The sequence below is a fragment of the Hyperolius riggenbachi genome, chromosome 5, assembly GCF_040937935.1.
Source record: "Hyperolius riggenbachi isolate aHypRig1 chromosome 5, aHypRig1.pri, whole genome shotgun sequence".
Taxonomy (NCBI): domain Eukaryota; kingdom Metazoa; phylum Chordata; class Amphibia; order Anura; family Hyperoliidae; genus Hyperolius; species Hyperolius riggenbachi.
In genome coordinates, this window is record NC_090650.1 from 323,487,051 (window position 1) to 323,514,902 (window position 27,852).

The 27,852-nt window shown below is 42.7% G+C and overlaps 1 protein-coding gene and 1 long non-coding RNA gene across 5 annotated transcripts in view; one reads left to right on the forward strand and one right to left on the reverse strand.

Annotated features, from left to right (window-relative positions):
• The window catches only part of LOC137518884 (uncharacterized), a 74,549-nt gene that overhangs the window by 32,219 nt on the left and 14,478 nt on the right, over positions 1-27,852 (forward strand). Inside the window, exon 4 of the long non-coding RNA XR_011020918.1 lies at positions 21,375-21,476. This is a non-coding gene — a long non-coding RNA (uncharacterized lncRNA). The remainder of the gene's footprint in view (positions 1-21,374; positions 21,477-27,852) is intronic.
• The window catches only part of ZNF521 (zinc finger protein 521), a 404,909-nt gene that overhangs the window by 2,136 nt on the left and 374,921 nt on the right, over positions 1-27,852 (reverse strand). The gene's annotated exons all lie outside the window — the stretch shown is intronic.

Here is a 27,852-nt window from a genome sequence, read left to right on the forward strand (position 1 = left end):
CTAAAATAAAAATAAATAACAATAGCGATGGAAAAGATTTTATTGTAACAAATAAAAGTTATTTTTTATGGAGGTCTCATACAGGGTTTGCTAAGTGTGTAAAATTGAATAAATCAGATTTGTGTATTTTGTTAAGGTCCCAACAACACAGAAGCTGTTACTTGCATGTCTGAAAGTTAACTCTTTCAGGCAGCAAAATAAAACACGCAAAACAGCCTGGTAATTGAAATGTCACCTCAGGTACACTTTAAGTACAGAATAAGCCATATGGGGATGGGGTTTAACTTAGGCCAAGTTCACTCTATGTACCTGGTGTGATGTGCATAATGCAATGCATAAGCTACATGTCATTTTTCTTAGCATTTAGAATTGCTGAGTACTGTGTTCATTATCACACGTTATCCAGAAATGCACTATAGAAAGTATGTTTGGGGGAAAAAAAATATATTTTATGGATAAAAATGTAAAATCCAGAAAAATAGTGAAAACTGCTCACACTGGCATGAACCTGGTGCTTTAAATGCCAACAGGAATCAATGGCAAGCAGTTTTCTGTTTGGATGCAGAAAAGCGTTTAGCATCGGCTAACGTGCCGCCCGATGAAGCATGTGTGAACCGGCCCTACAAATAGTACACATACATTGTTTGTAACTAGTTTCCAAACATTTACTACTGCATTTAATAGGCTAAAATAGTTTTGGATGTTATTGTTTTTATGGGATTTATCATTTTGTACAACTCTAAATTTGATATAGTTAATAAACTATATTAAGCCCAAGTACCCCCTCGTCCAATCAGAAATACCCACTGGAGTACACATACCACACTTTGAGAACCTAGGCAATAGATCATATGAAGAAAAAGAGCATAACATGTTATGAAAATAATTTTTAAACAAATATATTATAATTTAACTATTACTGCATCTTGTGCAGTATATTCATGGCCCGGCAAAACTTCAATTGAAGTACCAGGGCCGTGAAAATAAGTCTATAGCGGCTGGTGGCTGCTTTGCGCTCCCGTTGTCACCCGTTAGCAGAGAGATGAATGAATGGGAATTCAGTTCCCATTCATTAATCTAAGTCCCCGATTCAATGAACATCGGCGTCTATGAGACGCCTGCATTCATTGTATCTTCCTGTTGATACAGTGCCACGTATTACTTCCGGAAATAATGACTGAGGACATCTTGTGGCCAATGAGTAAATTACACCCAAAAACACTTTTATTTAATAAAAATGCCAACACTGACTTTTATAATTAAACATTTCTATCCCACACCCTCCCCAAGTACCCAAACTTTTGTTTGTGTATAGGGAAAAAAAATACATAAGTAGTTACCTTAGGGACTGAACTTTTTTTTTAATATTTATGTCAAGAGGGTATATTACTGTTAATTTTTTAATTTACTGGCTTGTAATTAGTGATGGACACAAAACTGAAAAAATGCACCTTTATTTCCAAATAAAATAGTGGCGCCATACTTTGTACTAGGGAAATGTTTTAAAAACAATAACCAGGACAAATGAGCAAATAGCATGTGTGGCTTTTATCCACAGTAGAATGTTTTATTTTAACACTATACTGGCCAAGAACTGAGAAATAATTGTTATTTTTTAATTTTTTTCTTATTATTCCCCTTTAAAATGCGTTTAGAATAAAATAATTCTCAGCATAATGTACCTCCCAAAGAAAGCTTAATTGGTGGCGAAAAAAACAAGATATAGATCAGTTCATTGTGATTAGTAGTGATTAAGTTATTGGCAAAAGAATGGGAGAAGCACTGAGAGTTGAAAATTGCTCTGGTCCTAAAGGGATAAAAACCCAAAAGACAGCAGCATAAATGGTTAGACCTGTATTATGTTGTAATGTTTATGAATATGCTCCCAACAAAGGCATTTTCACCAACTCCAAAGACCAGTTCAATGCAACCTTCTACCATAATACTGCACATCAATACAAGAAAAGGAGATAAAAAAGGTCTAACTTGCTAAATATGAAGTGTATCATGGTGAGTACATTCAGTAAGCAGTGTCAACACTGTCATTTACCAGCTTTTCTGATGTAAAACCTTACACGGTAAATAACTAATACAAGAAAGAACAAAACATGATATGTACAATACACAATCCTTTAACAGATGGTGACAACACTGGAGCAGCATGTTACTTTTTTCTATAGTTCAAAAACACAAACGTAAGTAATTCATCATTACTGATTAACTAATTATGGTACACTACGTGCTTCTTGTGCGGAAGATTCTATTTGCAACAAACTTTATTATGTGTAGAAACCAGAGACAGACAACCTGTGGCTCTCCAGCTGTTGAACTACTATTCTTCCCATAAATACTGATAAATTGCACTATCCTTAAAGGATCCATCACCCAAATATCTATTGTCCCAAAAAAATACAAAAATCAAAATATGGAAATAAAATATATAAAAAAAGCAAAAGAAGAAAAAAAATGAATGCTTAAAACTATTAACTGTCAGCTTGGATTAATAGCCAGACTTCTATCTCATGTAGACTTCACAAGCAAAAACATCCCAAGTAGAAATTAATTTACTGTAAATCAACACTGGACTTTCCTATAGTTTTATATTAAAGGGAATGTGGAGTGAGAGGGATATGGCGGCTATCATATAGTATAATGTTGTAAATGTACTACAATTATAGATGCACTGAGGATGATAAAATACTGTCAGAAAAAAGGAAGGTCTTTCCAATAATGAGACTCCTTGTGAAGAACAAGGTAAGTTAATCGTGCTGACCCCTTAGCAGTATGGTCAATAATGAACGGTTACATTACAGGTCCAGTGCTTCCAGATCCATTTTACAAACATGTTGGTAGTTTAACGGACTTAACCCTCTGTCCCCCAAAGATCAGTCTCTAGAATGTGGAAGAGGCACTAGATATCATTGAAGATGAGTTAGGACTGGTTCCCACAGCTAGTTGACAGGTGTGAATTCACCATGTTAACAAAACCAATGGAACTGCCACAAAGCATTTGGACAGTCCCATTCTGTTGTATTATACAGCAACCAAACAGTGATGGATACCTGGCTGAAAGGTGGCAGTTTCATGTGGTTCAACCAACTATAGCAACTGGTTAAATATACCAACTCTAACATAGGAAACAAATGGTTCAAATCTTGTCTGGAGCCAGTACCTGTTCAGTAAAGAGTCCTTGAGCAAGACTCCTCAATGCTCCAGGGTGGCTACTCAGCACGCCCTTGGTGGCTGCAGCTCTCAAGCACTTTGAGTCCAGGAAAAGAGCACCATGCAAGTGTTAACATTTCAACCATTCTCTTTAAAGCATTGAAGAAAATGCATCAATGTAAAAAAAAAAAAAAAAAACAACAAAACCTCAGTATGGTAATATATTGTTACACTTTTTACAAATCAGCCCTGCTGTGCAAAGTACAATGGTGTGCAGGAGCTTTCACTGGTCTGCCAGAAACTCTTTAAAACACTTTAACAGGATATTTAAAAAAGCACCCTGTGAGCAATAATAAAAATAGCATCATTGATTCTGCTCCGTTTACCACTTTTTACACAGCAGTGGCAGACCCTGTCTATATCTGTTTTTGCCGGTGCTATTTAAAAACAAAGCAAAGCCTATAAAATACTTTTTTTTTTGGTTTGTCTCAGTAGCTTTTGCAGGAGATCTCCATGTAGGTGTTTCAGCACTGAAAGCTGCTCCCTGTGAATATGGAATGGTCCGCATCTTGTTGCTTGAAACTGGTCCCCTTAATTTATACAGTACTAGACCCTGTAGACACGGCCTTGTGTTTGGTTCATCGGAGAGCATTATAGAAAACAGAAAACTTCTTTAGCTACTGTAAATTATTATTATTTTGTAATTATAAATGCTGGCATTGTTATCTCACCAACTCTTCCTCAGAGCTCATAATGTATTCCTACTATTTGTCTGATGTCCCCTATCCATCTAGGGCTAATTTTGTTGTGAACCAATCCATTTCATGCTAAAGTATGTTTTTGGAATGTGAGAGAAAACCAATGCAAAAACAGGAAGAACATATGTAGATCGTGTCCTGGAGACCCAGATATGGAAGGAAACCATGCTATCCACCATGCCATTGCGCCTGTTTTGTAGGATTTGCATGTCTTCTAAGGCTCCTTTCATACTATGACAAAATCACTGCACCATAACCCAATACAACAATATTCCTATGGGGCTATCTCACTGATTGCAAAGTGGTGCATTCCATCAAGGTGACACACACAACATGCATTGTGTTTACAGAGCAATGTAAGCGTTTATAGTGGAAGTCAGGCATTGTACTCTATGCCTCAGTGTATGGTCGTATTGCAACGCTTACGCTAACGCATGATGTAAATTTTCGGCTCCATTGAAATCTTATCACAATGCAATGTGCATAGTGTGAGCTTAAATCAGCAGCTGCATTCCCTGTGACAGCAGGAATGCAACACAATGGATCAGGACAGCAGTGCTGCATGTTATGATCGCGTTGCGCCCGGTATAGTGAAGAACATGGCATGCAGTGTGTTACTATACCGCAACCCACTTTACTGCAACAGTACCGCCACACTGTGGACAACAAAGAGATGATTTACATATTCAGCAGTAATACATTGTGAGATACCTCATATGCTCACTCCAACCCGAATAATCACAAATACGTTCTGTTTTAAGAAGGCAAACTTCTGTTTTGCATAGCATTTTAGTAAGGTGGCATTTTGGTCCTGTTTAGTCCCTTACACACTCCTAGGAGTACTGGTTCTCCATGAGCTTACTGGGCAATCAGTAACACAAATGGTAATGCACCCAGTCATTAGGATCACTTATGTGCAGGAGAATGTTAGTAAATCGGGAGACATATTGTGACAATGTGTAGCGATCACAACCCTCAAAGCAGAAGCACTATGGATATAACATATAGGTTTTTTTGCTACTATGGATATAACACACACTCACACACACACACACACACACACTGTGGATAACACACACACACTGTGGATAACACACACACACTGAGGATAACACACGCACACACACACACACACACGCACGCGCACGCGCACACACACACACACACACACACACCAGGCTTTGCATTGTCTCATTCCGAAGGCAACTATTTACTTTCAGAAGAGGTATGCAACACTATTCTCTGCCTTTAAACACGCTTCACTTTTTCCCTTGTTTTTTTTTTTTTTTTTTAACAAACGCAATTGGTTTCCAATAGTCCGGATAATAAGTCTTTTGACCTGCATTCTACTTTGACCTATTAAGGTCATCCCTGTGCTCAGACTTGCAGCAGATTTCGGAAATGCCTGCAAGTCCTGCATTTCATCTCCTGCCCACTCAGAATAAAGCTCTCTTTAAATGTGAGTGTACGAGTCCCATCTGACCAGAGAGGCATCCCTGTTGTGGGCAATGGAGGGACAGAAGCTTCTGCCTTTATTAATGAATGCAGACCATTATGAGTCTGGCTGGCTCCTGCTCGGTTCCCAGAAGCATATACTGTACGTGACTTAAAATGTTGTAATATTGACACAAAGCAAGTCAGGCACCCCTAAGGAAAATTACTCCTTGGATATAATGTAGGCTCATAACAGCTCTAAGAGTACGAAATACAATCCTCGGGGATCAGACTGACATATACCGCATTCTACCCAGTCCCTGAACATTACAAAGAATTTCTTTGTGAAGGAATTCTCAAGGACGGCATTAAACAGAGTTTTGTAGCATCGTTTTAGCTTCGAGCTTTCAGCACTAAATCGTTTGCTCTGAATCAATGAAAGTGCTATATCATCTACATGAATCAATGAATTTGGTTCAATACGCGTTCTATTAAATTATACTTTCTAATTGAGATTTTCCAACACAACCCCTATGCTCCTTATCATGCTATAATTTTCAACTAGTTACACAGACTGAAAGTTCTGGCCAGAGTGGAGAAAGTAAATATTATATTCAGTAAGGTTAGCAACAGACATAAAATGGTGATTGGATGAGAGCGCACTCAGCTCTATGGCATCATTCAGTTATTCTGTGCAGTACTTCTAGCAGTACATAGGTTCACAGCGGGCACACATCTTTATATACTTGCAGTCACTGCAGACCACAAGAGGCACTGGTCCATTCTTTAAGGTACAGCAGTGATTGGCTGGCAGCAAACACTGTAACCAATCCATGTTTCCACTTAAAATGATGATCTCAGCACTGTGCCTGTAGTCTGCACATATATCTTAACCCTTTCCAATCCTATGTCAGATGTCCAGCACTGGCATTTTTCAGCATAGGACTAATGTCGAAAACTGGCTGCCCCAAGATGGCGCTGTTGCCAGATAAAATCTTGTTCAGCCTCTTCAGATCAAAGAATCAAACAAAGTCTGAGACTTTGATCGCCGCCAGCCACAGCTCCCGCCGCTGCACCAGGTAGTATAAATATTACAAGGGCATATTTAGGCTGATCCCTAGGGGAACTATTGCTGGATGTAGTCCAGCATGGTGCTACCCTATGTGGATCAAAGTGTTGGTGTTGGACAAAGTCTGACACTTTGATCCTCTCCAGAGCAACACAGTGTGCATTATAACTGACTTACACTAGAACGTGCAATAAGGCAGAGCTACAGAGCAGGAGCTGGCACTGGTCCCACCCCCACCACTGATGACAGGTCACCTTCTTGCTATAGAGGATCCCTGCTGCCACATTCTCACTCCTTTGGGCACACCAGTATCCTAAAAACCTACCAAGTTAAGTACCTGTCCTCACAACTAAAATTGCCTTATTTTATAAAAGACAAGGACTATAAAGAATTGAAATTGAAATAGGAAAATATCGCCAGGTAACTACTACTTACCATTACTACTACAATACTACTTACCATTACTACTACAAGAAACAGCCAGCCCAGAAAGGCAAGATCTTTATCTAAAAATGGGCATTGTCAGGTACTTCCATCAAAGCAATTGCTTAGCCAGTTACCACTATCCACCAAGATTTCAGCAGAAATCTGATCCAATACTGTTCAGAATGCTGCCACCACTAGCTTTGTGCTGCTCATTGCAATACAAAACTATGTGTACAGCCCAAGCCCTACCAACCAAGCTTCCTCCTCAATCGATCCAGGAAAAAATGAGCCGGAAATTCTCAGTCTGTGTTTGATCAATATTTTGATTAAAAACCAAGAGCTTACTTCGTTTAGGTGGTTTATATAGATTAGATTAAACATGTAATACATCAATTAAAAGAACCAGAGCACAACCCATCCTATTTTGGATTAAAACAACAATCAAATCTTAGATTAGGGAAGTCTGTTCCTTACTCCATCGATATTAAAGGCAGTGGTACATGGCTGATATGTGCATAGCCTTGTATTGAATTGATTAAAGCGGACCCAAACCAAACATTTTTTCATTCAAAATATTTAGTTGCACCATTCTGACACATACAAAGATAAATAAACACTTCTTCAAGCCTATGAGCATTTCAGTGCATGCTTTTCACCCTTCTCTTTGCATAACTAGGGTTATACAGGTGACAGCCATTAGCAATTCCTCCTTTGCTGGACACCATCTACTCCACCAGTTTGCCGGAAAAATCCCGAATGACTGTTCTCCTTGCTGCAGCTCAAATCCCCAGCAGTGTTAAATACGATTCTCCCTCTGAGTTGTAGCAACTCGGAAGGAGGAGTAAATTGGGGATCGTGATCGCTGGAACCCCGAGTTACCCTTACGCACTCTGCACAGTATACCATTATTGCTATGGCGGCGCCTGGTTTCGGCTCTCGGTGCTGACCACCATGAGCCGAAACCACCTGCTTCTGGGGTGTTCCCCACACTCCCTGATGGTGGTTGCTGTTAGGCAACCTTGGTATGTGAGTACCGCCTTTATTGTTTTACTATTTCAGAATCAGAATCAGAATCATTTTATTTCGCCAAGTACAACGGGGGTTGTACCCGGAATTGTTTTTGGCTCATACAGGGTCGGTGATGGTGATGGTACAAACACATACATGCGAACTACAACACATACAATCATATACAGTATAGTACAAAGTAAACATATACCTATGTGTACATACGGTACATAACTATAGTGAAGGACGCGTGGGGAAGTCTGGAGTGCTGTGTGAGGGGAGCAGCCTGCCGACTACCGACGGCGCTCGCACAGCTCCGCAGCAGCTCCAGATGCCCCGCAGTGTCCTGGAAAAGAGTGGATAGAGAGAGAGCGAGAAGGGATAGCTAAAGAGAGAATGAAGAAAGAAAGAGAGAACCAAAGCAAGAAGTGAGAGACAGAGGCAGAGAGTCCCTTAGGGCAGCAGATTGGAAACTCGCCTAGGTACAGTCCAACAACAGTCCCAAACAGTCCGATGGTGGTTGCAGGCGGACCCGGTGCTTCAGGGAGCAAAAAGAGCCCATGGACGCAGAGGCCGATGGAGCTGGTGGCTGGACTGTGTGGAGGAGGGACTGGCAGCCGAGTGGCCTGGCCACTAGGCCAGGAGGAGCCCAGTAAGTTCATCCTTGGATGGCTAATCCCTCCAGGAGACAGAGATGGGGGCCCGACTTGAGGGCACAGCGAGGATATCAGGCTCACCTGGGTAGGGCAGCGGTGATGTGCCACCAGGGATTGATGAAATATTCCCTGTGGCCTGGACAGATGTGGAGGCATCCTGCATGTTCCCGAGTGGCTTCCTGGCAGCAGCGGTGTTGGATCGGGGGCAGGGTGAGTAGAGCAGTGCTCGGGCCTATGGTCACTCCACGTGGGTGGCGGCGGCCGCTCAGCTGATGGTGTCCCGGCAACTACGTCCTGCAATCAGGCATGTGTACGGTCCCCAGTGCCTTCCTTCCCCATCCCCTCCACTGACCAGCCTCATCTCCTCTCCAAATAACTCCATCGGAGGTACACCAATCCCCTCTGGGCCGCGGTGGTGGAGCGCTCCGCATGTCCCTGCAATGGTGCCTGGCAGCGGCAGTATCGGGTCCTCTCGCTGAGGAGCCTCCGCGTCCTCAGATGGCGGCAGGGCAGCCGCATGTCTCCGGCAGCGTCTGGTTACTCCGGCCGTAGCTGCCAGTGTGGGAAAAGTCAGGCCGCCTCCGAGTCCCTCGATCGCGGCAGAGCAGCCGCATGTCTCGGGCTGGCGGGCTGCCCCGGCAGCAGAGTGGTGGCTGCACCTCGGTGGTCTCAATACCTCCCAGGCAGAGCGGCAGCGTGAGGAGATGGGTCCCCTTGTGCATCCACGAGCAGCCAGCTCGTGGCAGGAGCAGTCCGGAAGTCCAGCTTGGTGGTGGGAGAGCACAGGGCCTGAACAGCTGATCGCATGATCAGTTGGAAGCTCGCCGCTCAGACCCAGGGGCTCTATGCATGGATCAGCCCGTCTCTGCCTGTCTCCGGTTGTCTCCACGGCATCCCCGCATCCTCCCCTTTAGATTAGGGGGGGATTAGGGAGTAAAAATCTTAAGAAGGTTTTAGGAAAGAGAAGAAGAGGCCGGAGCCCTGTGGCCGTGGCTGCCGATGCAGCGCCATCTCTCTCTATTATTATTTACCTTACACACTTGACATACTACACTATATAAGGCTCCTACACTATATTGGGCTCCTACATTTCTTTTGTGTGCTCCTTTTTTGTCAAGGTTGCTTGATCTACTCCCGACATATTTTTTATTGCACGCAACTGCATCAGTTCTAGAGGATGCAGTGGTACGATAGGTAATACGCAAACAAATGTTTTATGGAATCTTGTGTCTTTTATCTATTAATCATGGTTTATCTGGTCATCAAAATATATATATATATATATATATATATACAGGGCCGGCCCGCTCATGAGGCGGGGTGAAACTTTTGCCTCAGGCGGCAAATTTCCAGGGGCGGCATCTGCCCGTCCGTGCGGGGAGCCGGCCGCCAAGCTGGAGGGGTAGCTGGCAGGACGGGGGTATTGGGCCTAGCGGCGGGGAGGGGGGGTCGGACCCCCCCCTCCCTCGCCTGGGTCCCCCGTCCTCCGCTCCCCTCCAGCCTTACATAGAAGCAGCCGCTATTTGTAAGAGGCACGGGCGGGGAGGACTCACCTCTTCCTCGATCCAGCGTGCGCTCCACTGACGTCACTTCCTGCAACGCTGCAGGAAGTGATGTCAGTGGAGCGCACGCTGGGAAGAGGTGAGTCCTCCCCGCCCGTGCGTCTTACAAATAGCGGCTGCTTCTTCTATGTAAGGCTGGAGGGGAGCGCAGTTCGGGGGACCCAGGCGAGGGAGGGGGGGGTACGACCCCCTCCCCGCCGCTAGGCCCAATACCCCCGTCCTGCCAGCTACCCCTCCAGCCTGGCGGCCCCCCCACAAGCGTCCCCCACCGGGGGGGGGGGGTGGCGGCGGAAACATTTTTTTTGCCTCAGGCGGCAAAAAGTCTAGGGCCGGCCCTGTATATATATATATATATATATATATATATAGAGAGAGAGAGAGAGAGAGAGAGAGAGAGAGAGAGAGAGAGAGAGAGAGAGAGAGAGAGAGAGAGAGAGAGAGAGAGAGAGAGTATTCTTAGCTTAGCAGTGTTTGCCTTTCGTCACAGCCAAATGAAAGTATAAATTTAGATCTTACATATGCCTACTAATAACAGCAAGACGCTATGCACTCTTTTAGTGCAAGAAAACCAGCTGCAAGCAGTAAGTGTGTCACAATTTCACATATCTTTTGAAATATGATTTTTAAAACCATCATACCTTATCTGTAGACAAGAGCTCTGTAGGACTGCTGAGAAATGGTGGAACAATTTTACCAAGCATAGAACTGAAAGAATCGCGGACTGCCATAGCAAATAAATAAAGTTCCTCTGGAAAGGATCCCTTTTAAGCAATAAGAATAGGCCAGCGTAAAACACAGAAAAGCTCTAAGAGGCTTCACTTGCAGCTAATATATTCAGAGATTAAGACAGGGTCGCTGAGACAGATGTGCACATGTGCCAGTTTCTGCTCGTCTTTAAGTTCCGTTGTAATGTTTAATTTATGACATTTGTGCTTTCCAACCATACATCTGTGCACATCTCGGTCATGTTCATTTTCAGTGCTTTCATTTTAGATACCTGAAAAAGAACTTGAAAACCAACTTCCTGTTTGGCACAGTGCAGATGTCTGAATCCTTGGTGAATAAAATTTTCCCCAAACGTCTACAGAACAAGTTCTTTGTGCTGGTGTGCTATTTCATGCCCCTCTACACTCAGCTTCAATTAAACTCCTACTAAATATTTAAATGCAGGGTCTGGTAATTGGTTACAAATAATGGAACCTTAAATTAATAATAATTACACTGAAACACTGCACTATTCATGATGTTTGCATTCTATTTTTCACATTTTCTTTTATTCTGCAGAAAATCGTTTATTGGAACAATGCTTTGTTATATTGTTCTGTTTTTACAAGGGGTTATATGTGCCAAAGGCTGACATCCTATCATGTACATACTGTATACTAAATTGCACATTTGATTGGGTTATGCTGGGAGTATTTTCTGCTTGATGTTAAATAGATCCATCTGAGCATGTGTCCTTATCTGTCCCACTCTACCCATATAGACAACACACGGGGATCCAGTCACACTCTCACTACAGGAGGAAGGAAGGACCACAGATCACACTAAACAGCCACTTCTATGGTTTGATACAGAACTGCATGCAGGTGGCCTTTGGTGGGTGTTGGAGGTGGTCTCTGCAGAGCACGGATGGATTTTCCATAAGGCTCTGTAGGCTTGTGACTATAGGCACCTTATGTGGGAAAGGCGGCCCCCTCTCTTATCACTGACCTCAGGGGATGACAGTCTTATCTCTGACTTATATCACTGACCTCAGGAGCTTACACCCTAATCCTTGTCTCATGTCACCGAGGATGAGAGTGTAATGCTAGGTACACACCATAAGATAGTTTGACAGATAAATGGTTCGATAGATAATTTCCACCATGTCCGATCTTATTTTCGATCGTTTTTCTGATCGATTTCTCATAGAAGTGATTGTAAATTGATAAGAAAATCAATTGGAAAATCGATTGGAAAATCAATCGGACAGTAAATCGGCTGAAAAATCATCGTGTGTACCTCGCATGAGGTTTTAAGGAGAGTGACATGCAGCAGGAATTAGAGTTCAGAATATTTTTACTTGGGGGTGTGGTCTGTGTTGAGAGGTGGAGTTTAGGGTGCCAGAATGCCTGTGCCTACAGGCTCCTAAAGTTGTAAATCCAATCCTGCTGCAGAGTGTAAGATATTGTGATGATGTGCCTATTCCCCAGAGACTGTAACTAGTAGCTAGCAATTGACTTGCTTTAGAAGCAAGTGCTGCTACTTGGGAAAGCTGATTGCTTTCTGTCACGGGAGCCATAATTTCTTTATACACACTTTAGTTTATACTCAGGTCACAGATATCTCCACCCACATCCTGCTATGCCAACCAACCCCCCCCCCCCCCCCGAAATTGGAAGACTAGTTAGACTGTCAGGGAACTGGGAAAAGGGAGACTGAATTTTGCAGGAGTCGGGGGGGGGGGGGGGGGGGTGCTGAAGGGGAGGATGAAAAGCTGAGAAGTTGAAGGGGAGAGTATGGGGAGAGACCGACTGAAGGCTGAGGGACTGGGAACTGGAGGACTGTAAAGGCTGAATTCACCATTTCAGCCGCTCCTCTGCACAGGATGGATGGGCGCTTAATAGCGCTCAGCAGGGTTATTCACCCAATGTAGTGATAGTACAGAGTAAAGGTTGTCGTACTCAGACGTGACGTTCCTTTTTTTTCTGCTGGAAAACACCACTGTATGCAAAATAACGACGGGCATGGTGTTACAAATGCTGCCATTTGACTACATGAAATTGCTGCGGGAGAGGTCGGCGGGGAAATGCATTGCTACTGTAAATCTGTATCCCTTAGCAATATGCACGCTTTAAAGTGAACTAAGCAGCTCCTGGCTTCAAATAGCTGCAAGGGCTGCCATTGTTCAGAAGCTCAACCCCTGCTGTTTTACAACTAGCATTGTCCAGGCTAGGTGTGAAATTCTTCAACTGTAACTGATGTTTTCTGTTTGAAGTACAATGGGGGTTTGTTTGTGGTCAGTTAAGAGGTGATTTCTTATCTGTGTTCCACAATCTCCTGCTCAGCGACCTCAGGTCCTTTACGGACGGACAAAGTGGCTATTTTCAACCTTAGATGTAAAAAAATGAGGTAAATTGAACTTTTTTTTAATAATAAACCACATTTTTAGAATGCATTTTTAATTAGCTATAGATCTGCCCTGGGTGTTAAAAATGATGCTCGGTTCACTTTAAAGTCACTTTGCAGCTCACCTGTACATCTTAAAGTGAGATTGTCAGCCATAAAATCAAATTCCATTTACTCACTGCTCAGTGTTTATTACGCAGCCTGCAACATTACCCTGCATTGCAAGCACTCCAATCTAATCAGAAGTGTTTCTGCTGTAATAAATCTGATCTTAGTCAGCCTGTCTCTATTGCTGACAAGAAGGAAGCTTGTCATCATCCCTCCCGCATTCCTGCTCCTCACTGATTGGCCGAGGGCAGTTCAGTGAGCTGCTGAAATACGATCTATGCTGTGCTCACATGTGTTTGCAAAGCAAGCTAGCTATGACAATGTAGTTTCTAGGAGGAAACAAAAAGTGTAAGGCAGGAAATGACATCAGGATTGGCTTCAGCCAAAGGGAATAAAAATGGAAAATGCGAAGAACAGTTTTCTCTTTATTTACAATATAAAATTAATTGAAATCAGTACTTATCTACTGCTATATGTGTTTTTTTTCCCTGGGATATTATGACCTCCTGTTTTAAAATGCTGGCAGTTACAGGTGGTAGTACAGAAGTTGAATCAGCTGTACAGCACTCTTATCTTCAGAAACCTTACTCAGACATGCATACAGGGATACAGAGTGGACGAGCAACGGGACTACAATGGCAATGCGAATGGCAGGGAAACAATAGTGAACGAGCAAAATCCACTTCGGTTTACACTCTAGTAAATCATTGTTACTTTTATTACTTTTTTGTTACTTTTATTTCCCAGCTCAAAACATGGAGGGCTTAGTTTATAATCAAATCTGTCTCTATTCAAAAAAAAAAAATTAAAAAAAAATTATATATATATATACAGTGGAGGAAATAATTATTTGACCCCTCACTGATTTTGTAAGTTTGTCCAATGACAAAGAAATGAAAAGTCTCAGAACAGTATCATTTCAATGGTAGGTTTATTTTAACAGTGGCAGATAGCACATCCAAAGGAAAATCGAAAAAATAACCTTAAATAAAAGATAGCAACTGATTTGCATTTCATTGAGTGAAATAAGTTTTTGAACCCTCTACCAATAAAAGACTTAATACTTTGTGGAAAAACCCTTGTTTGCAAGCACAGAGGTCAAACGTTTCTTGATGATCAAGTATGCACACATTTTAGGAGGAATGTTGGTCCACTCCTCTTTGCAGATCATCTCTAAATCCCTAAGGTTTCGAGGCTGTCTCTGTGCAACTCTGAGCTTGAGCTCCCTCCATAGGTTTTCTATTGGATTAAGGTCCGGAGACTGACTAGGCCACTCCATGTCCTTAATGTGCTTCTTCTTGAGCCACTCCTTTGTTGCCTTTGCTGTATGTTTTGGGTCATTGTCGTGCTGGAACACCCATCCCCGACCCATTTTCAGTTTCCTGGCAGAGGGAAGGAGGTTGTCGTTCAGGATTTCACGATACATGGTTTCGTCCATTTTCACGTTAATGCAATTTAGTTGTCCTGTGCCCTTAGCAGAAAAACACCCCCAAAGCAAAATGTTTCCACCCCCATGCTTGACGGTGGGGACGGTGTTTTGGGGGTCATAGCCAGCATTTTTCTTCCTCCAAACACAGCGAGTTGAGTTAATGCCAAAGAGCTCTATTTTGGTCTCATCAGACCACAGCACCTTCTCCCAGTCACTCACAGAATCATTCAGGTGTTCATTGGCAAACTTCAGACGGGCCTGCACATGTGCCTTCTTGAGCAGGGGGACCTTGCGAGCCCTGCAGGATTTTAATCCATTGCGGTGTAATGTGTTTCCAATGGTTTTCTTGGTGACTGTGGTCCCTGCTAATTTGAGGTCATTCACTAACTCCTCCCGTGTAGTTCTAGGATGCTTTTTCACCTTTCTCAGAACCATTGACACCCCACGAGGTGAGATCTTGCGTGGAGCCCCAGAGCGAGGTCGATTGATGGTCATTTTGTACTTCTTCCATTTTTGAACAATCGCACCAACAGTTGTCACCTTCTCTCCTAGCTACTTGCTAATGGTTTTGTAGCCCATTCCAGCTTTGTGCAGGTCTACAATTTTGTCTCTGACATCCTTGGACAGCTCTTTGGTCTTTCCCATGTTGGAGAGTTTGGAGTCTGCTTGATTGATTGATTCTGTGGACAGGTGTCTTTTATACAGGTGACTAGTTAAGACAGGTGTCCTTAATGAGGGTGACTAATTGAGTAGAAGTGTCTAACCACTCTGTGGGAGCTAGAACTCTTAATGGTTGGTAGGGGTTCAAAAACTTATTTCACTCAATGAAATGCAAATCAGTTGCTATCTTTTATTTAAGGTTATTTTTTCGATTTTCCTTTTGATGTGCTACCTGCCACTGTTAAAATGAACCTACCATTGAAATGATACTGTTCTGAGACTTTTCATTTCTTTGTCATTGGACAAACTTACAAAATCAGTGAGGGGTCAAATAATTATTTCCTCCACTGTATATATATATATATATATATATATACAGTATATATATATATTTTGTACACACATCAGATCTCAGTGATATGTCATGTTGTAGTGACATGTCACAGCAGCAGTGTCACCTGTGTGTGACATGGACCTGAGCCCCTAGCTAAACAGTCTGTCCCTGTGCAGAGATTTTCGGTTAGTTGGGCTTCACAACTCCCGCATTCAGTGAACAGAATAGTGGGGTATTTATGGCATTTATGGCGCCTGCTGTAAAGTAGCACTGTCTGACAGGACTTTTAGTGCCCACAGGTTTGCTTTAATCTTAATATACCCCACGCAAGTGATCCGATATCTCTTCATTACTACACACAATATTTTTTGTCTTTTCAACATTTTCTGCCATTCAACAAATTGGCACACTTTTGTTAGTATTTCTTTAGAGCTCTTTGCCAGATTCCTGCTTTGATTCAGAATCCTGAGGTGACTGGTAGCCTCAGCACATAAACCCTTCTCCCCTGGCTTGGAAAGGTGAATTAATTAGAATGCGGAATGTACAGAGAGCAATTTCTATGCAAAGGGCAGCCTTTCAAAAATGAATTTCTTGTTGTGGTGTCCAAACACACATGTAAGAGGTCTTGAAATAAAAGACACTTTTTGTGCGGGTGGCTTGGCTACCAGCTGCTATTGTGGAACCATTTAGCCGTTTATACATTCTGCATCAAAGGCCAAGAGAAAGTGCTGTCAGTGTTTTTAGAGATAAGAGTATCCCACAATCTATATCACTGTGCTGGAGGTCTATAGAACACGACAGCATTGAAATATATAGAGTGAGGATAGCATAAAAGAGATTCCTGGCCTCATCTGAGGCCACCTTTCTCGTGGGATTATTCAATTAAATGATAAACCATAGAAAACCATAGGAGCCTCACAATAATTCAATATAAACAAAATGATCCATATGGGCTTATTTAACCGTTTCTCTTTCTCAGGCTAAATAAGAACTATACCAAAGCTACTGGTCACCCTGTACAACAATAGACTTTTCAGATGTAACAGCGGCAAACTCTAGTTTTTCTTTATTTTTCAGGCTGCATAGGTGCATTTTTAATTCCCCACTTTGGCACTGTGGCCAATCAGTGCCTTAGAAGAGAAATGGCAGTGCGTCCTAAGACCAGGCCGCATCTGAGTGACTACCAACAGAGGCGTGCAGAGCCCCCCAGAGGCAACCTACACACACCTTGTATCAAAACAGATGCTACTACTTATGCACTGGAGCCCTAAACTCTGAAAAAACAGAATGCAAACATAAAATAACAAATAAGAGCAGCTAGCCATAAAGTAAACTTACATGTTTTAGACAGCAGGGAGAGGTGGCAGAGCTTACCAAAACAGGTTGCATCTGAATAACTAACACCTATGCTATTAGTCATTTAGATGCAGCCTGTTTTGTAACATGCTGCCACCTCTCCCTGCATTCAGTGCCTTAGCTGGAAACAAAGTAGCCAATCAGACTGTTTTACTTTTATAAGGATATAAAAATCAGTGAGAGCAACATTGTGGCTACCAGCAAATGTGGCAGCCAGGTAGAAAGCACTGCAACAACCCATTGCAAGACCCAGGATAACACCTGAACATCAGAGATGGTTACTGAGATGCAAATAATTCTAAATTAAATGCAATTTGCATGCTACTCACACTTATTTGCATCTCATTGGACATCTGTACTGAATATCGCTTTTATTCAGGACTGTTTGAACAGAATCAAATAACAAATATTCACAAAAATTTGAACTTTTGTCAAAGTCAGGAGAGCAACACCAATCATTAGCTCCAAGTTAAGCTGGTAGTAGTACCTTCACCTGACTTATACTGATCACAAAAGTCTCACCGTTACTTGACACCAACACTGACCTAAAGAGTAACTTGAAAATTGCTGCTTCGCATTCCCAGTTCACAAACAGAAATGTGCTCTTTCTTTTAACGATCAGGCACATCACCAGATAGTCACTCTGAGGAATTGAGAGAGAGAGCAAAGCCTACATTTTAAGGGTCTGTTCGCATGGGCGACTGCTGGCGTCCATGCTTGTTTATGACCTGGATCCACTGCATCCCGCCTTGGGATGAATGCTGTCATTCATTTCAATGCATTTACCATCGATTGCGTAAGTGCTGCAGATAATACATTTTTACGAAATGCTGCATGAAGCGTCTAGCACCAGTTGCGTTTGCGTTTCCATATCCCCAGAGGCTCAAAACGCAACACGACGACAAACTGAATGGAAATTATGCCAAACGCTTTTTTGCTCGGTTTCAGAAAAGTATTTGGCTATGGTGAAACAAAGCATCAGCAGCTGGACGTTTTAAAACGACCTGTAACGATCGGTGTCAGCACACAGAGAGAATCTGATTGGTGATGATCTGCAGAATCATCAACAATACAGATGTATACTCGATTATGGATGATCTGCAGAATCACCAATAATCCAAGTATGACTAACCTCTGGACACCTAATGAGTAATAGTGTAGATGAACTGGAGGCTACCTCCCGAGGAGCGGGAGATATAAGAGACTCGGCCAAGAGCCACCTGAGGGGCAGGTGGCCCTGGGCAGTACAGAAACTATCTCCTGATAGTGAGGACCTGGTAACCAGGGACAACAGTATAAGATGGTGAACTGTACTGCAGCCAGAGGATGGGGCCACTGGCTGCTGACAGGCCGGACTCTCTGAAGAGCGGGAGTCCTGGTTGCAGCTGACACCTGATGGAATAGTGTCACTGCTAATACTGATAGACTGAGCACTCAGGGAGAGTGACAGCTAGGATAGTTGGGCAGGCCAGGTCGGCAACACACGAGCAGATGAAGTACAGAGACAGAAGACTGATTCGGTGACCGGTACAGGCAGGGTCTTGCAACAGGTAGACAGATATGCAGAGGTACCGAATCAGAAAGCAAGAGAAAGGTCGACAGAGCCAATAATCATAACATATAAATATAACAGAGACCTAGACTGGGGTGTGAGCTCCTTGATCTCGACACCCGGGAACTAGTCTAGAGTAACACAGTGATGACACAGAGTCCCTAAGCTTGGGTGTGAGGTCCTTGGTTACAACACCCTGGAACTGGTCTAAAGAATAGTACAACAATGACACAGTATCCCTAAGCTTGGGTGTGAGGTCCTTGGTCACAACACCCTGGAACTGGTCTAAAGTATAACACAGCAATGACACAGTATCCCTAAGCTTGGGTGTGAGGTCTGTGGTCTCAACACCCTGGAACTGGTCTAAAGTATAACACAGCAATGGCACAGTATTCTTAAGCTTGGGTGTGAGGTCCGTGGTCTCAACACCCTGGAACTGGTCTAAAGTATAACACAGTAATGACACAGTATCCCTAAGCTTGGGTGTGAGGTCCGTGGTCTCAACACCCTGAAACTGGTCTAAAGTATAACACAGCAATGACACAGTATCCCTAAGCTTGGGTGTGAGGTCCGTGGACTCAACATCCTGGAACTGGTCTAACATATAACACAAGCGTATTCTGGCTGTGTGAATTCCCAGGTCCTCCTGGTTCTAACACACTGTGGGATCTGACTGGTCTGAGTGCTCACACGTAAGTATTCGCAACGGCAGACAACCAGCAACTGACAGGCAAGAAGTATATATAGAGCAGCGCTCCTCAGCGCCGCCCAGCCCCACTTAGCCAATCACCTACTATGCTGGGATCAGCTGATCGTCCTGATCAGCTGATCCCTCTCCTATTGGCATAAAGGTCCTGCCTCCTAGCGCGCGCACGTAGATCTCCATCTGTGTGCACTACTAGGCTCAGACACAACATGCTGCTGTGCGGAAACCGCCGGTCTGAACGCGGAGACAGCCGCCCATCTGCCAGACCGCGCGGCGGTGTCTCTGCAATCCCTTACACGACCTAAAGAACACTGGTTACTTCCTAATCATGTCACATGAATCTGTCAGTGTGAAATGTTGGTTTGCTGGATACTTTCTGGGTTTACAAAAGGAACTACTAACTTTCTAGAAGACTCTACAGTGGTTAGAATTACTGTCTTGCAGGACAGGCATCATGAATTTGACTTTTACCTGGATCTAATAGATGTATATTAGACTAGCAGAAGGACAGATGGACAGAGAAAGATGTGTAGATCTCTGTAATCTGCACTCGTCACTAAGACATTATTCAAAGAAAAGAGGATTTTCATCTTCAGCGGACTATGGACAATTTGGGCAAATGTTTTCTGTAAAAAGGACTACACAACAGGTTCTACATAAAAAAAATAATATTTTTGATAAACCGCCATACCACGAGATGTAAAATCTGTAGCCACTGCTCCGAGCTCTAGCAAGTTGATCATTTCATGCAGAGAGTTAAACTGGAATACTGGAATTAATAAATGAAGTAGTAGGTGGTAAGCTTGCTGAGTTCCAGTATTCAGTCTCCTGATTCGTCCCTCCCCTTCAGTGATACCACAAACATTTTAAACAGAGTAATTTCGAAGCTCGGAGATGTGCTGTAACTATGGAGAAACTAATCTAGGATTTTCCGGTGCTATCAATTTGCTTCTCAAAGTCAATTTTAATTCATTACAACAAAACTACATAATTAGGGGGGGGTGGGCACTTTGAAAATGAAGTATTTAATTTGATGCTGGAATAAAGGCAAAAGCACGCTTATTGGAGACCAATCTACCGTGAATACTCGTCTAAATTCAAAGGTAAGCTATAAACAGGCGAACACAGCAATGTTTCCCAGTGTGAAGAGACAGGCAATAGGAGGCCAGAAAGTCCTCAAAGGAGCCTGCGATAAAGAAGTGCCACTTATCCTAATTTAAATCTAATGCAGGCCTTTCACCCTTACAAAACCTGGAGAAGAATAGCTTCATTAGAATGAGACAAAAATCTGTAAGCCACTTGTAGACAACTTCTAATACAAAAAAACCCTAAACTGCTCCAAAATCGGATATAATTACTGTCACCGCAATAAAAAAAACAGAAGTTTCATGGCTGTTCAGACTTCACAAATTACAGCTAAAAGAACGCTTGATTCAACAAAGCCTAGTCTATGGATGATTTTCCCCCTATTTGTGAATCAGTCAAGCTTAATTAGTTGTTTAATGTAATACAACAGTAACTTTTCATGCAAATGCTAATTCTAGCATTTTAAGAATTGAATCATGATTAAACAAATCTTTCTATGGTTAACAATGTAAACAAAAGCAGGTAGGAATAGCTGCGATTCAGAGGCGAGGCACTTGCAGGAGTGCATGGAAGTGACTTTTAGCTGTGAAATATTGTTATTGACAAAACCTTAAACAAAACATATATGTGGGGACTACAATTTATCAGGCATTGTTTATCCTTCCTTTATTACACAGTGCTTAGTGCCGTTTATTAAAGCTTAAGAATAAGCTTGTCAACACCGTAACAATATGTTTTCAACAATCAAAGTGAATTTAGTTTAAAAGGAACCCACGGAGGCGAAGAAACTGCTACGGCTGGTGTTTATTTCTATTTGTTTATTAAGTGTAAAATGTAGTTTTCTCTCTTTTAGGGTGATGTCCAGTTCTATATAAATAAATGTATTTATCTACTGAAAAGTATGTATAGTGCAATAAACATATTGCTCAACTCCCAACTTATTGCATTTCTTTTTAGCAAGGTGTTCTGTGACTGTGAAGAGTGGTGGATGGGCAATGTGGGGCACATAATGGAGGGGGCGGAGCATGGATGAGAACAAGGATATCGGACTATGTTCAGGTGAGATGACCCAGCATGCCGCATCTCTCACTGATATACAGTGGGATGCGAAAGTTTGACAACCATGTTAATCGTCATGATTTTCCTGTATAAATTGTTGGTTGTTATGATAAAAAATGTCAGTTATATATATATCATATAGGAGACACACACAGTGATATTTGGGAAGTGAAATTACGTTCATTGGATTTACAGAAAGTGTGCAATAATTGTTTAAGTAAAATTAAGCAAGTGCATACATTTGGGATGTTTTATTGATTCCAAAACCTTTAGAACTAATTTTCAGGACTCAAATTGGCTTGGTAAGCTCAGAGACCCTTGACCTACATACACATGTGTATCCAATTATGAGAAAAAGTATTTAAGGGGGTCAATTGTAAGTTTCCCTCCTCTTTAAAATTTCTCTGAAGAGTAGCAACATGAGGGTCTTAAAACAACTCTCAAATGAACTGAAGACAAAGATTGTTCACCATCATGGTTTATGGGAAGGATACAGAAAGCTGTCTCAGAGATTTCAGCTGTCTGTTTCCAAAGTTAGGAACATATTGAGGAAATGGAAGACCACAGGCTCAGTTCAAGTTAAGGCTTGAAGTGGCAGACCAAGAAAAATCTCCTATGGACAGAAGCGACGAATGGTGAGAATGGTCAGAGTCAGCCCACAGACCAGCACCAAAAACCTACAACATCATCTTGCTGCAGATGGAGTCACTGTGCATTGTTCAACCATTCGGCGCACTTTACACAAGGAGATGCTGTATGCGAGAGTGATGCAGAGGAAGCCTTTTCGCCACCCACAGCACAAACAGAGACACTTGAGGTACGCTAAAGCTCATATGGAGAAGCCAGCTTCATTTTGGAATAAGGTGCTGTGGACTGATGAAACTAAAATTGAGTTATTTGGGCATAACAAGGGGTGTTATGCATGGAGGAAAAAGAACACAGCATTCCAAGAAAAACACCTGCTACCTACAGTAAAACATGTACCATCATGCTGTGGGGCTGTGTGGCTAGTGCAGGGACTGGGAATCTTGTCAAAGTTGAGGGAAGCATGGATTCCACTCAGTATCAGCAGATTATGGAGACCAATGTCCAGGAATCAGTGACAAAGCTGAAGCTGCGCTGGGTCTGGATCTTTCAACAAGACAACGGCCCTAAACACTGCTTAAAATCCACTAAGGCATTCATGCAGAGGAACAAGTACAACGTTTTGGAATGGCCATCTCAGTCCCTAGACCTGAATATAATTGGAAATCTGTGGTGTGAGTTAAAGAGAGCTGTCTATGCTCAGAAGCTATCAAATCTGAATGAACTTGAGATGTTTTGCAAAGAGGAATGGTCCAAAATACCTTTAACCAGAATACAGACTGTCATTGGAACCTACAGGAAGCACTTAGAGGCTGTAATTTCTGCAAAAGGAGGACCTACTAAATATTGATTTAATTTCTTTTTTGTGGTGCCCAAATGTATGCATCTGCCTAATTTTGTTTAAACAATTATTGCATACTTTCTGTAAATCCAATAAACAGTTTCACTTCTCAAATATCACTAAGTGTCAGAGCCGGATCTTCAACCAGGCACTACTGTCTGCTTAGGGCCCCATTCAGGGTCTAAGTGCCATGTCAGCATGTAATTTTTTTGTCCTAACATGCTTGCTGCTGCTGCTGTGGATAAGGGGCCCCAGCATGTAATAATCGGATAGCAGAGTGGCTCTCTACCTGCCTGCCTATTGCAGCGGCAATCAGTTTCTGAAAGGCTGAGTCGCGTTACCATGATAACGAGACACTCTCCACTCCAGCCTGCACCATGTGACTCTAGGCAGCGTGCTCACTGAGGCTGGGAGACGCTGCTGACCTCATGTTAACGCGCTCTGTAGTGAGATACCAGGCAGCGAGGCGAGGATGAGAAACATCAGGTCTCATTCCCTCCAAACAGCAGAACATAACTCCTCCTCATGGTGTCCAACTCCAGCTAATGCTAAGGAGAGAGGAGAGGCAGCTGAGCCCGCCCCATTCCCACAACAAACAGTTGCAAGCAGCAGGAGAGATGGTTGATCTCCATAGTATAGTGCAGGCAGGGGGCAGGGGCACTGATAGCACAGGAGGAGGACACAGTGACATCTGAGTTCAGGAAGTCAGGACAGAAATCCCTCCAGCGTGCCTCGTGCTGCAAAGGCTGTGTGACTATGACCTCGGATGGACCTCAGCTCAGCCAGACACAGGTAAAAAAAAAGCAGAAGATAAGCTGCACACACAGTCATCAGCGGAGCTGTTCAATCTGATATTGTGTGATTCCTGACAGAGCTTTCCTGTGTTTTAGCCTGCGGTTGGAAATGGCATTTTCAATATAAAGGTGTCCAAAAGTTAAATGATGACTGATTAGATCGATCTCTGATCAAAGAGAGATCTGCTGGCTGCCCATTCAGCCCAGGCTAATTCAGAAGCAAGAGATTTAGTATAAAGCCTCTTAGGAATCAGCCTTGAGATGCCGCCACCATCGCTGACCCCTAAATGTAGCCCCCCACCCATGCAATTAATACTTTACCTGTCCACTTTCACGCGCCGTGGTCCCCATTCATCTTCTGCATTGCGGACGGGCTTCTGGTGTTAAGCACGTGGGATGTGTGATGTCACAGGTGCTTCATGATCTACAGAGGCCATCGGCAATGCGGATGATGCATGGGGACCATGGCAGGAGACAGAGGATAGCTAAAGTATTAATTGTATGGGTGGGGGGCACATTCACATTATGGGAAACCTAGCTGATGGTTCTGTTGTGTTTGCCACTTGTCCAAATATCGACGTTGTTATTGTAGCGCACCCCTTCGACCATGTCATCCACACGTCTTGCAGCATGTCCATCTGATATATTTTACCAATTTCGAGCTGAAATTGGTAAAATCTGGCATGCTTGTGGCGGCACCAGTTTGCATCCGATTTGAAAACTATCGAATCGGATGCTTCATCAGTCACCAAGTCGAGTGATGCCCTGAGTCTCCCTGGAAATGTCTATGTGTGGGTAATGTACAGATGCTTGCTTTATGTGCATGATTAGTGAATGGGTTTATTAGGGTGCTATATTTTACTCCAATATTCAATTAAAAAATACATTTTTTTCCAAGCCTAGCATGCTTTTAAATTGTACCTGGCACTAATGGTGCACAATCATTAGTGCTGGTTCTAGACTTTTCACTGCCTGGGGCAAACTTATGAGGGTGCGCCCCCCCCCCCCCCCCCCCCCCATCCCCTTTCCAGATTTGGAATGATCGCTCAGCACCCAACAATTTACTCTGCTTATTTTAATGTTCTCAGTCAGCAAGGGAGCATATGCAACAACTTGAGACCTGACATGCTGCAGCTCAACACAATAACACACTGGCTGGCTGTGAGTCTGTGACAAACAAACTGCTCACCCTCAGCCAGTCGACAATCCTCCATTCCTCCTCAGTCAGGGCAGCAATGTCACCTCCTCCCTTTTGCTGTGCAAGTCAAACGAAACAATGCTGCTCTCCTGCCTCCCCCCTTGCCTCAGGCAGCAAAAAGTCTAGAACCGGCCCTGACTAGAAACTGACTAGAAAATGCAACTGATTCTATGTTATCAATAGGATCAAGACAAGTCCGTTTTCAACATGTACGTTGTCTTGTTTGCGGTAGTGGAATGCAACCCAACATCAGTTCCCTCAGCTGTCTGTTTTGTCAAAAACACACAACAGATGCCAAAGGACAAAAAAAAAACCCTGACAAAGTGGATCCCTTAAAAATGTACATTGGATGTACTATGATCATGCATGTTGCCAAGCTGCCATAGTGTAGCCTGAATGTGTGTGCGAGTTGCAAGGGGGTGATAAATGTGTCTGTTGTCCAAATGTTTTTCTGCATTAATAGAGGTCCCTCTAGACACACAAATAAGAGCCGAATGAATCCTCACCCTCCCCTTTTGCCTGGTACACACAGTGAGATTTTTTGGCAGATTTACTGTCCGATCGATTATTTCCAACATATCCAATCTGATTTCCGATCAATTTTCTGATCGATTTTCCATAGAAATGAACAGAAAATCGACCGGAAATCAAATTGGACATGTTGAAAATAATTGATCTGACAGTAAATCTGCCAGAAAAATCTCATTGTGTGCACCAGGCATAATGCTGAGGCCGGGTTTATATCTGGCCTGTGTGTTGGCAGTGTGATTCTGTCCCCATCGCTCCCCCCATCCCTGCACACCCTTTGCCGCCTAGTGACATACTTCCTGCTGGACAGGAAGTACCGCATTGGGATACAGTTGTGGTGTACATTTTTGTCAGCCTGCGTAAGCATACATTAAAAAGAATAGGTGACTATGCTAACTATGCTTCATGGTGGACATGTGATCGATCAGGTCACATACATGCCACTTGGACTTCCCAACAGATTGTTGCCAAATTTGGAGGTAGAAGACCAGGGACCCACAGATAGGAATTGTCAATGGAAAGATAATGCTTGTGGGTTAATGCCATTTTTTTTTTGAGAATACAATAAAACTACTGTACACAGGAAGTGGTTTAACCTCAATAAACTAGATATTTGCATCTTTACCAGTGGTTTTATTTATAATGTTGTATTCTAGAGGTATGTGTACCTTAGAGAAAACCTAAACTGAAAATTAAAAGTCAAAATAAGCATACACAAGTCATACTTACCTTCCATGTAGTCTACTCCTCAGTGTCTTTCTCCTCTCCCGCGTCCTGTTTGTTCTCTGTGATCAAGGGAATTTTCCGTCCTCCATTTTGAAAATGGTCATTACCCATAACAGCTTTCTGGTCAGCACACAGTTAAACTGTAACATCGCCCACTTGAGCCATAGGGAAACATGGACATTACTTGGTACATCAGTTTTCCTCTCAGCTATAACTGACAGCAACTGATATATAACTGACAGCAACTGATATATTTCAGATCTGACAAAATATTGTCAGAACTGGAAAGGATTATTGTCAAAAGAAAATGGTGAGCTTCTGAGAGGAACTGATGGCAAGCTAACTATGCAATGTTCATTTGAAGTTACCTCATGTGTTTATTTTAAATATTTTTACTCAGTACAGGTTCTCTTTAAGGAACGTCTCTCAAATATCAGGGTTTTATGACCTAAGATTGCTCCTGTAGTAATGGCAATAAAGAAAGAGTCATGTGATGATCCTGTGAATGTCATTGAGCAATAATTGTTTATCTGCTGAAACATAAAACTAACAGAATTACATTTCCTAGACAATCACTAAAGGCTTTAATCCGTAGTTGAGCAAACATTGTTTTAGTTGAACTCTCGTGTAGCATCATCTGTTTGTAGCTTCTGTCTTGTGGGACCGCAATTCTGGTGTTCAGAAATCAGCGTTAGAGTACAATGTCTGTAATTCTGCAGACAGTGGCAGAAGGGAAGCTGTAGTGCAGGTTTGGTTGTTGTGGTAGTATAGGAATTGTGAAAGGTGGACAAACTGTGGTGTGCATGAAGTCATTAACCTATTGCTGGTCCTGCCTGAGTCATGTGCGCAGAGAGTACACACAATAATATAGATTCACCCTACAGTAACACAAAGCAGTAAAGGGGGTAAACTCTGATCTCTCAGTGCTCTCAATATGACAGATGTGACTTTAAGAGTAAGACCCCAATAGGTGTAAAATAAAGGTGGTTCATTAAGAGCATGTCTCAGGAGCTCTAATGACCAAGCTAGCTAAAAGTGCTGATGACTCACATGCAACAGTGTTTAAGGTGACATTGACATGGGACTCTGGTGGACAAATGCGCCACAACAAAGAGCAATAGGGGAAGAACTAAACTATCTGCTCTCTGTGTATTAACCTAAAGTTCAAACCAGACAAGCTGCAGATCGATTGATTGCAAATATCAAGCTGGGTGCAGGCCTCAGCCTTCAAAGGTATCAGCTGGGAGTACTCACATGCTTAGTACTTGTGTACAAGATGAAACAGTTTATGAAAGATATGTTAGAATTAAATACTCAATAAATCATACTAATAAGATGTATACTAGAGGACTCAACAGAATGTCATACTTTCAGACTATTCTAGTTTGTCATCCTTGGGGCTAGAAAAATAAAACAAAGCCATCTCTAACACTAAGAAATCAGTAGAAGTCAGAAATCAATACAATAATTATACTATACAAAAACAAGTCTGAATTCAGTTCAGGTCTGGTAAGTACAACACAACTGTCTGACCACCATGGTACTGTTCACTGTACAGATTACACTATTAGATTGTTCACCAGTATTATGATTCTTATTCACACAGCAATGTGATGAAAGTAGTTCCAAGCAGTATCAATGAAATATGGTGCTCTCACCATAGACATAATGTGCTTTGGGGGACATGATGAAGATCTGCTGCAT